The following is a 9,372-nucleotide window of genomic DNA, read 5'->3' as shown; positions in this document are numbered from 1 at the left end:
TTATTTAAAAAACTGCCTTGCAAAACGACGTCGTTTTGGGCAATGCAATTTTTTTTAAATAACCTAGCCAAAACGACGTCGTTTTGGTCTAGGACTTTAAAAAAAAAAAAAAAAAACGGACTGCAACTTCTTAACAGCAGACAGACCCGAAAACAGACCCTCCAAACTCCAAATTTTCATATTTCTCCTCCCTAACCCTAATCTCCCCAAGACCTCTACCACCATCTCCTCCCTTGCCACCGCCGCCAAGGGTGCTAGCTGCCGTTCACCACTAGCCATTCCCGTTGCCGCCACTATTTTTTTGAAAGTTTACAATTCAATTCAAGTAAGTTCTAATTTCTAAACCCTAAGCCTAAATTAATGTTGAAGTATGATATATTTAATTAAATTGAAATCAAATTCGTAATTATTTAGATGAAATTGATGGTTTGAACTTTGATTATAGGTTCTAGTTTAACCGGTTGCAATAGCTTCAGTGGAGAGGGCATTTTCCGTCATGAATATTATTAAGGGTCCACTTCGGCACAAAATAGGAGATGAGTGGTTGAATGATAGCTTGTTGGTTTATATTGAGAGAGATGTTTTTGCTTGTACTGAAAATGAAGCTATAATGCTACGTTTTCAAAATATGAAACCTCGTCGTGGACAATTGTAACTTGTAATATTATTTTTGACATTAATTATGAGTGAAAGTACTATCGTTTCATTTTCATCTTAAAAAATTATTTGGTAGTTTACACTATGACCCCATGAGTGGTCATTCCTGCATCCGCCACTGCTCCAACGTAACAAAATGGAAACAAAGGGACAAATCACATGGCACTAACACACACAAACTCAACGAGAGAGAGAGAGAGAGAGAGAGAGAGAGAGAGAGAGAGAGAGAGAGAGAGAGAGAGAGAGAGAGAGAGAGAGAGAGAGAGAGAGAGAGAGCGCTTAACTTCAATTGCACACCGTTTACGCTCTCATTTTCACTTTCTCAATTAGGGTTCTCTTCTATCTCTGATCTTCAATCTCTCTTTTCTTTAGCTGTTGTGGCATGTAACTCTGTTGTTCCTCTGTTTCTGTAAGAAAATTCATCTGGGTCGCTTTTAGTTTTCGGAATTGAGGTGGGTTTTTCTGGGTGTTTGTGATCTGGGTCTCTTTGAGTTATCTGGGTATGAGATGGAGGACACTCGGTTGTGTCAGTGGAGCGTCATTCGATCTCTTTTGGCAATTCTGAGATGAAAATTGCGTCTGATATTTTTTCACGTGAATGTGTGTGTGTGTTTTTATCCTTAGTCGTATAATTAAGCGTGTATTATCTAAACCGGAGTGTGTAGGTTGTATTAGTTAGTCAGGTAAGGAGAGTATTAAAAGCCCAACTCGTTTAACGGGTAATTAAATAATACAAGTTGACACCAAAGAATTGATATGGACTATTTACTCCTATCTATAGTCTAATACGGTGTACCAAACGAGCCCAAATGGATAGTATTTTTATTGCACTGAGTGTAAATGGATTATATATGCTCGGAATCTTCGATTACACTGAGTGTAAATTTTACACAGTTATTTTCACTTCCAAAAATATTAACCCATTATATGCCAGCCGACATGTCTCTTCATCTTGTACTTTTTCATTTGTTTAATATTACTTTGAATGTATAATTATCATATCCCAACATTACATCATTAAATTGTTAAGTAAAAGGCTCCACAATAGTAACAAAATTACCTTTTCTCAAGAGAGTATGCATTTCTTTTATGATTGTAAGATGCTTTTTCTTTTAATGATAGGTGTGAATGGCATCCATTCTTTCCATTTTTCCCCCTTGACCATCCGGTACTCCTTTAATTTAGTCTTCAAAGAGATATTTCCATTTTGTTTTCTTGTTTTTGGCTTTTGTGAATCTATATATATTTTTTTGCCATGGAAACTGTTTAATTAGGCGGTAGCAATAGCATATGCAATGAGGATAAATTAGTTTATAATGAGGTCAAAGTCAAAGGGATATAAATCTTGCTAATGGAATACGAAAGATAAAAGGTCAATTGATCTTGGTGGTATCGAAATCAACCGAGCAGGTTTCTGTTAAGGACTTAATCAAAGTGCATGTAATTAAAGAATAGATTTTCAATGAGGTTTTAGTTTTTTAGACTGTTCAGGCCACATCAACAAAGTACCTTTTAAATTGTCAAATGCCCACTTCGTATACTTTCCTTGATATTTAAAACAAATAATCCAAATTGAAAGTAATATTAGAGCAATTGGAATAAAGTTACATTTTCAATCAGTCAGGAATAAATAACCACTCAGGCCAACATAAGAAAACTACTCGGAGTTATGTCATGAAACAAGATCAAGAAGCACCACAGAAGAGAAGTCCAAATTCTAGTCACCCCACATCATTTCTTGCTTTCTATGGTCTGCAGCCCGCATGCAGGATATTGATTGCTCTGGCTTGCAAGTGCTATAAACTGTTGGTTTGTTTTTATTGAAAATCAAGTGGGACAACAAATTCCACCACCTTTTGTAATTTAGCCAGCAAGCAAGCAGGATATTACCTCGATGAGTTGAGTTCATGAATAATTTTGCCACCACCTTTTCTTTGAATAAATCATTGCATCAACTTTTTTTGTATGGCCAAAGGGTTCATGCTTTTAAAAGAGAGGGAAGTCTTCATGATCTACCTTTTTTTGTGTGTGGGTAAACTGGAGGGGAAAAACCCCGGACACAACAACTAAAAGGAATTAGGACAGACTAATCTAGCTTTCACTACACCAGCAATATCATCAAGGAGAAGAGAACCAATACAAGCAGGAGCTTCATCAAAATAAAGGATACCCAGGTCTAGGTTGTAACTCCAGTTTGCCAACTCGTTAGGTATTCTTCTTCATAATTTCTTTTTCTTCTTATGTCTTCATCTTTTTCTTTTTCTTCCAATTTCTTATTCGGTAGTGTCTATTTATTTGTTTGCAAAATTAATTTGGTAGTATCTGTTTATCAATTTGCAAAGGTGTATACATGCAACTACCAACCAAAATGAAGACAAAAGTAATGATATTAATAACAGTGGGGATGAGGGTGGGGATGAGGACGAGGATGAGACTAATCATATGGATTTGGAATGATATATAGTGTGATTCTTTTTATTATTTGGTGTCGTCAATGTTTTGTTTATAAATGGATAGTATTTTTATTTATGTTTGGAATACGAAACTCTTTGGTTATTTCAGTTGTTATTATATTTGGTGAAGTATAACTGATTTTCCCACTCCTTTTTTATCCACTTACACTCCATTTTTCTAAACAAAAAGGAGTGTAGCTGGATAAAAGGGGAGTGGGAAAATCATTTACCTTTTTTATTTCTATTTTGATTGTTTTATGTCTAATTCTATTATAATAGTATTTCTTTTCTATTATTGTCTATTTTGCTAATGAACACAAATGGTAGCTATGGAAAGAAAAGGAAGGAGTCGCAATACATCATCAACCAATGAACAGGGAGAGTTACTTAGATCCTCTACAGTCCAACATGCCTCTATTGAACCATCTCAAGATAATGAAATACAAGAAACTCAAGAGACATGCTCTGAGACTCAACCTTCAAATACCCAAGGTATTGTCAAATTTTCCAGGTTAACGGGCCGAGGGCCCACTCCAACAACACCGATACTGTCCCCACTTTACCACCTGCACAATCCTCAGGTGTGGGGTTTTATCACAAAAGGCCTCGGTGTTAGTTAGAAAGGGGTATTTCTATTTAAACTACTTTCTCTTTGGCCCTCTGGCCGATGTGGGACAACAATGAGTTCCAACACTCCCCCGCACGTGAGACCCCATTTTTATGGGTCACACGTGGAGATCCACATCGGCAACCACGTGGAGCCATGTAGGGACTCACCCATCGCGCGGGGCCAAACGGGGGCCCACCCATCACGTGGCACCTTTAGCCTACGTGGAGCCAAACGGGGACTCACCCATCGCGTGGGGCCAAACGGGGACCCACCCATCACGTGGCAAGTACGGGCTCGCAACCTGGCTCTGATACCATGTTAAATTTTCCAGGTTAACGGGCCGAGGGCCCACTCCAACAACACCGATACTGTCCCCACTTTACCACCTGCACAATCCTCAGGTGTGGGGTTTTATCACAAAAGGCCTCGGTGTTAGTTAGAAAGGGGTATTTCTATTTAAACTACTTTCTCTTTGGCCCTCTGGCTGATGTGGGACAACAATGAGTTCCAACAGGTATAGCTTATATTATTTGAAAACTATAAATAATATTATGTTATTAATTGCTGTTCTTAAATTAATTGTTGTTCTTAAAATAGGATTAAGTGCTGCGAAAAAAAAAAGGCAGAGGGAAGGCCAAGGGAGGAAAAGGAAAGGGTATGCTAATTGAAATATATAAGGGAAGGTAAACATATACACTACTTATTACTATTACCAATAGTTATTCTAGCTATTTCTTAGACTTCGACAAGTGTAGCTTAATTAATTATCACTTATTAGTTTATTTGATGGCATATAAAGTTCTTTAATGATTTCAATTTCCTCCAGCATTGTAACCAAAGAAGCTGCTCTGAATATAGGTGTACTTTTCAAGCAAGAGATTAAAGGAGCTTGGGTAAAATTTTCAGATTATCCAGAGACTCAAGTAAATCTATTATTTGAGCGTTTCATCGAAGCTGGATATACTTACACATGTTCTGAGGAAGAATTGAAGGTTGCATTCATTGGACATATTAAAAAAAAATTTGCTGATTGGATGTGGAACTTGAGAATGCCAATTTTTCAAAAATACAAAAGCATTGGTCATAGATATGCAAACCGCCCAGAGAATGTACCTGATCCTGCAATATGGATTGCAATGGTTGATGAATGGTTAAAGCCTGAGTGGCAGGTAAAAGTTAATTTAAATAAGATGTTTTAGCTATACATAATTATTAAGTTACCATTCTACGGTGGGTTATTAATTTTTACATCATTGGCAATAACCATCTATTTGATGGCATCTACTTTGAATTATATTTGCAGGATCAAAGTAAAAGAAACAAAGCTAATCGGGAAAAATCAACAATAGTGCATACCACAGGTTCAGTTCCAATGGCGAAATACCAAAAAGATGAGGTAAACAATTGAATATTTTATGTAAGGCATGTATGTAAAGGTCTTCAACTATTTTCATTGTTGAAGCTATGATTGTGAAGTTGGTGATTGCACTAGGTATCATGATTAGAGCTTATGTCATTTTTTTTAAGGGAACCTGGATGACTGAATTTATTTGTCTTATCATATTCATGTTTTCTTGTTAACAGCTTGATCGAACTGGAATTGAACCTAGTCAAATCGATTGTTTCAAAAAATTTCATATAAGTAAGGGTAAGAATGGAGAAGGAGAAAATTGGCCAAGCAAAAAGGCGAAAGAACTTTATGTATGGTTTCCACTTCAATGTCCAGCTTCATATTTTTCCATTAGCATGATATTGTATCTATATATGAAACATGTGTTTATAATTTCACTACAGGAAAAAATGGAAAACAAAAAGGCTGCTGTTGAACAGGAAAACCTTGATGTCAATGATTGGGATATATATATAAGGAGGTGATTGCCCCTAGTCATGGTCGTGTTCTTGGCTTAGGCGGTGGCGTCAAAGCGTATACTACGCCTCAACTAGCCAAAACTGTAATAAGCGTAGGTGCGTGGAATTGGAAGAAAATCATGGGCATTTGAAAGAGGAATTGAATGATGTCAAAGGTCAATTGAGCACTTTGCAACAACAAGTTCAAATGTTGATTAACAATAACCTACAAAATTATGCTAACTGTGCAAGGCAATCACCTAATGCGGTATAGCTTTTGTTATGTATATTACTTCTTAATTGTATTTGTTACTCCCATTTTCAAATTCTATCAAGTCTTATCGTAATTCTTTATTTTTTGTTGTTATTACACCAGGACAATGTTGCAAGCTGTTATGATGCTTATCTTAGTGACAATGTCGTGGAGGAGCCCAACTAGTTCTTTTATCATCTCCCAAAGACATTTTATTTAGTAATGTCAGACTTAGAAATTATATTCAAATTTTAGAAGTTGGAGACATATACGAGTTGATATGAAATGAATATTGTTTAATTTTTTTATATTAATGAATGAAAAAAACATATTTATGAAAACAGTTTCTTATTTGAACTATTATTTATATATTTTACTATAAAAATGTAACATTTTATGGGAATAATTATTCTATTTACGACAGGTCTGATTACATTTTCGACATCCTTGTTCATCGTAAAAAAACCTTTTACGACAATCTATGTTGATCGGAAATATAACTTACGAGTTATTTCCGAGAATAGTGATTTCATTTACGACACCACATTCCCATTGTAATTGTCTATTTTCGATGACACGTTTCATTATTTCCAACCGGTCTACCCCGTCGTAAATAACATTTCTGACGACCTGTGTTCCTCATAAATAGATCCTATGCATTATTTCCAACAAAGAATAATTATTTTTCGATGCAATTTTGTTATCGAAAATATCTATTTCAGATGAACAAACATTGTCGGAAATAAATTTAGTCCTCGGAAATAGTATTTCAGACAAGATTTGTTGTCAGAAAAGTTTGGTCGGAAACAACAAAAGCTCGTCATATAAGAAACAGTTCCGACTAACTTTGAATCATTTCCGACAATGTTGGTATATCGGAAATACTAAATTATCATTGTTTGCCAAATTAATTTCCGACGACGTCATAATATTTACGACACACATTGTTGGTCGAAAATAAAAACTTTTCTGACGGCTCGTCAAAAATGTACCTTTTCCGATGATCGCTTTTCCGACACCGTCCGACGGCCATCTGCTCTCGGAACAACGTTTTTCCGACAAAAAAACGGGTATTTCCGACATCATTTTGCCTTCGCAAAAAAGGTTTTTTTTTGTAGTGGGGTAAAGAACAGTGCCAAGAGGTTCTTTCTCTCCTTTTCTCTAAAATTCCAAATAAATAGAAAGTATTCCTAATTCAAATAGTCATATCCAACACTTTCCGAAATATTGAGGTACTCGTCATAACATTTTATACTCCGCTCTTACAATTTGAAGACCTACATCCGTTATGCCATGTATTGCTTCGACCAGAGCACTTTGTGGGGTAAAAATCGAATTTTAATAAGTTCACAAATTCCACACATGCAATATGTATATAATATTACAATAACATAGTTTAATTTAGAGTAAAATTCAAAATTTGCTAACCTGTCTTTATGAAGGAGAAAAAGATAATTAAGATGACACATAATCAAACATATTTAGGAGTTCAGCTCATGTGCTTTCTTCTCAATGTATATGGTCAGAAAATACAAAAGGCCGACCGAAAACATTATGAGAGTATGAAATTAAGACTTCCTCTTTTGGTTGTTTTTTGTTTATGCAGTATCAAAAGAAATCAGTTAAAGATATATTCTTTCTGTGGCCAAAAGAAATGATATATTTCTTTCCAATGTAAACATATTATATGTATACCCAACCATTACTGTGAGGTCTTTCAGATATTCCCAAGGGAACTTTTGACTGGCGAAACTAGCTTTCTAAGCATCTTACTTATGAGGATTTTTGTTTTGTTTTTTGTTTTTTTTCAACGGATTTTTCAGAGTTAGGAATAATTTGGCACTACACAAATAATGGGAAAGATAAAGTGTGGCTACTAGGTCATTGGGATTTAGTAGGGTGGCACAAGATGTGAGCTTCAAGAGTTATAACCTTTCCATAAATGCATGCATCATGCATGAACAAAGTTGATAAGCATCTTAGTAAAAATAAAAAATAAAAACTTGATCAGCAAGGTTCGCACGATGGCCATTCACATTTTCTTGCGTGACTTTTTGTTCAGGTGGACTTCATGATTCTATAATATAATTAAGCTCTTCTCTTCTCTGAGATGTACATACACAAAGAACAATTTTGTTATTGAGACATCCTATTGTTTCCCACCAAATGGACAAATGATAGAGTATATTGTAAAATGAAGATATTGGAGTAAACTAAAAGACTTGCGAGTTTCTAAAGTTTCACACAATTGTGAGTAAATGACCGGTTGCCATAAGAGAGCATTACTTTCATACTCATATCGGGGAAAGTTGCGCGGGCAAAGAACAATGGCAAGAGGTTCTTTCTCTCATTTTCTCTAAAATTCCACACAATTTTGAGTTTTTAAGATAGAGCTTCTAAAATTCCACTCACTCGTTTAGCCGCAATTCCTCCTCCAGTGAAAATGGAATTATTTGTAGCTGATTTTGTTCAGCTATGGCCACTATTTGTGCATGCTCTCTCGGGTCCAAGTCGCCATCAATAGTAAACTTGTTGCTTTTCACTACTACAAAAATTGAAATAGACGATGGGAATCCACCGCCGTGTAGTATGTTTTCAAACCGACGTGAAATCGACCGCCATCTTTTAATACATAAAATAACGACGGAAAATAACTGACGTCGTTAATACATTCCACGTCGTAAAACAATTAAAACCAACGTCTAATTCATACATAAAAAGCTTAAAAAGAAAACTTCAACTATATTAGACGACCGTTTTAGTAAAACACGGACATTTAAAGAATGTTAAATGTCAAGAACAACCAAAAAGACGACGTAAAAACGATTATCCATGTATGTTATTTAAATAATATCGACGTGCAAAACATATAAACCGTCGTGGTTCACATATACTACGTTCACTAAATAATAAAAATGACGTCTAAACCATATAACATGGCAAATTTAACATATAAAAATATACTTTTGGACAAGGTTAGACGTCGCTTTTATTAAAAAAAACTGACATTTTAAAAATTTAACATGGCATATCTTTACTTAGAACTGACATCACAAACTTCTAACCACGACCCTTTTGGTCACCACGGACGTTGAAAGTTATTTTGATGGTGTGAACAGAAAAATAAACGACATGAATTTAATTTTGAATGTCGGTTAATGTAAAATATCTGTCATGGTTAGACCATTTACTATGGCCTAAGATTCCCATTTTGCGATGTGGTTACCAATTTACTACGTCGTTTTGTTATAGCCTAACCGTCGTTAAGAAGAAAGGAAACGACTTGAATTATGGATTTGACGTCGGTTATTGTTAAATACATGTCGTGGTTAAGAACTTTACTGTGTCCCAAGTATCCAATTATTTGACGTTGTTATATAACTGACTACGTCGGTGGTTCGTTTATTCCCTGACGTCGTTGGTCTTTGATAAGTCCCTTTTATAACCCCGTTTGACATGTGTATTCTCTCTGAGACGTCAATTATTTTATTATAACGGACGTGCAACATTGTTTTTACGTCGGTAATTATCAATCGGTGGAAGTAGTATTA

The 9,372-nt window shown here is 35.4% G+C and overlaps 1 long non-coding RNA gene across 1 annotated transcript; it reads left to right on the top strand.

Moving 5' to 3' along the window:
• The first annotated feature begins 3,522 nt into the window (after positions 1 to 3,522).
• Positions 3,523 to 5,584, top strand: LOC148297278 (uncharacterized). Its single transcript, XR_015836094.1, has 3 exons — positions 3,523 to 3,602; positions 4,318 to 4,403; positions 5,515 to 5,584. It is a non-coding gene; the product is annotated as an uncharacterized LOC148297278 (long non-coding RNA).
• Positions 5,585 to 9,372: the final 3,788 nt, after the last annotated feature.

The sequence above is a fragment of the Prunus avium genome, chromosome 1 (genome assembly GCF_965620075.1).
Source record: "Prunus avium chromosome 1, drPruAviu1.hap1.1, whole genome shotgun sequence".
NCBI classification, from domain to species: Eukaryota; Viridiplantae; Streptophyta; class Magnoliopsida; order Rosales; family Rosaceae; genus Prunus; species Prunus avium.
This window is presented reverse-complemented; position numbering and strand designations above follow the sequence as displayed.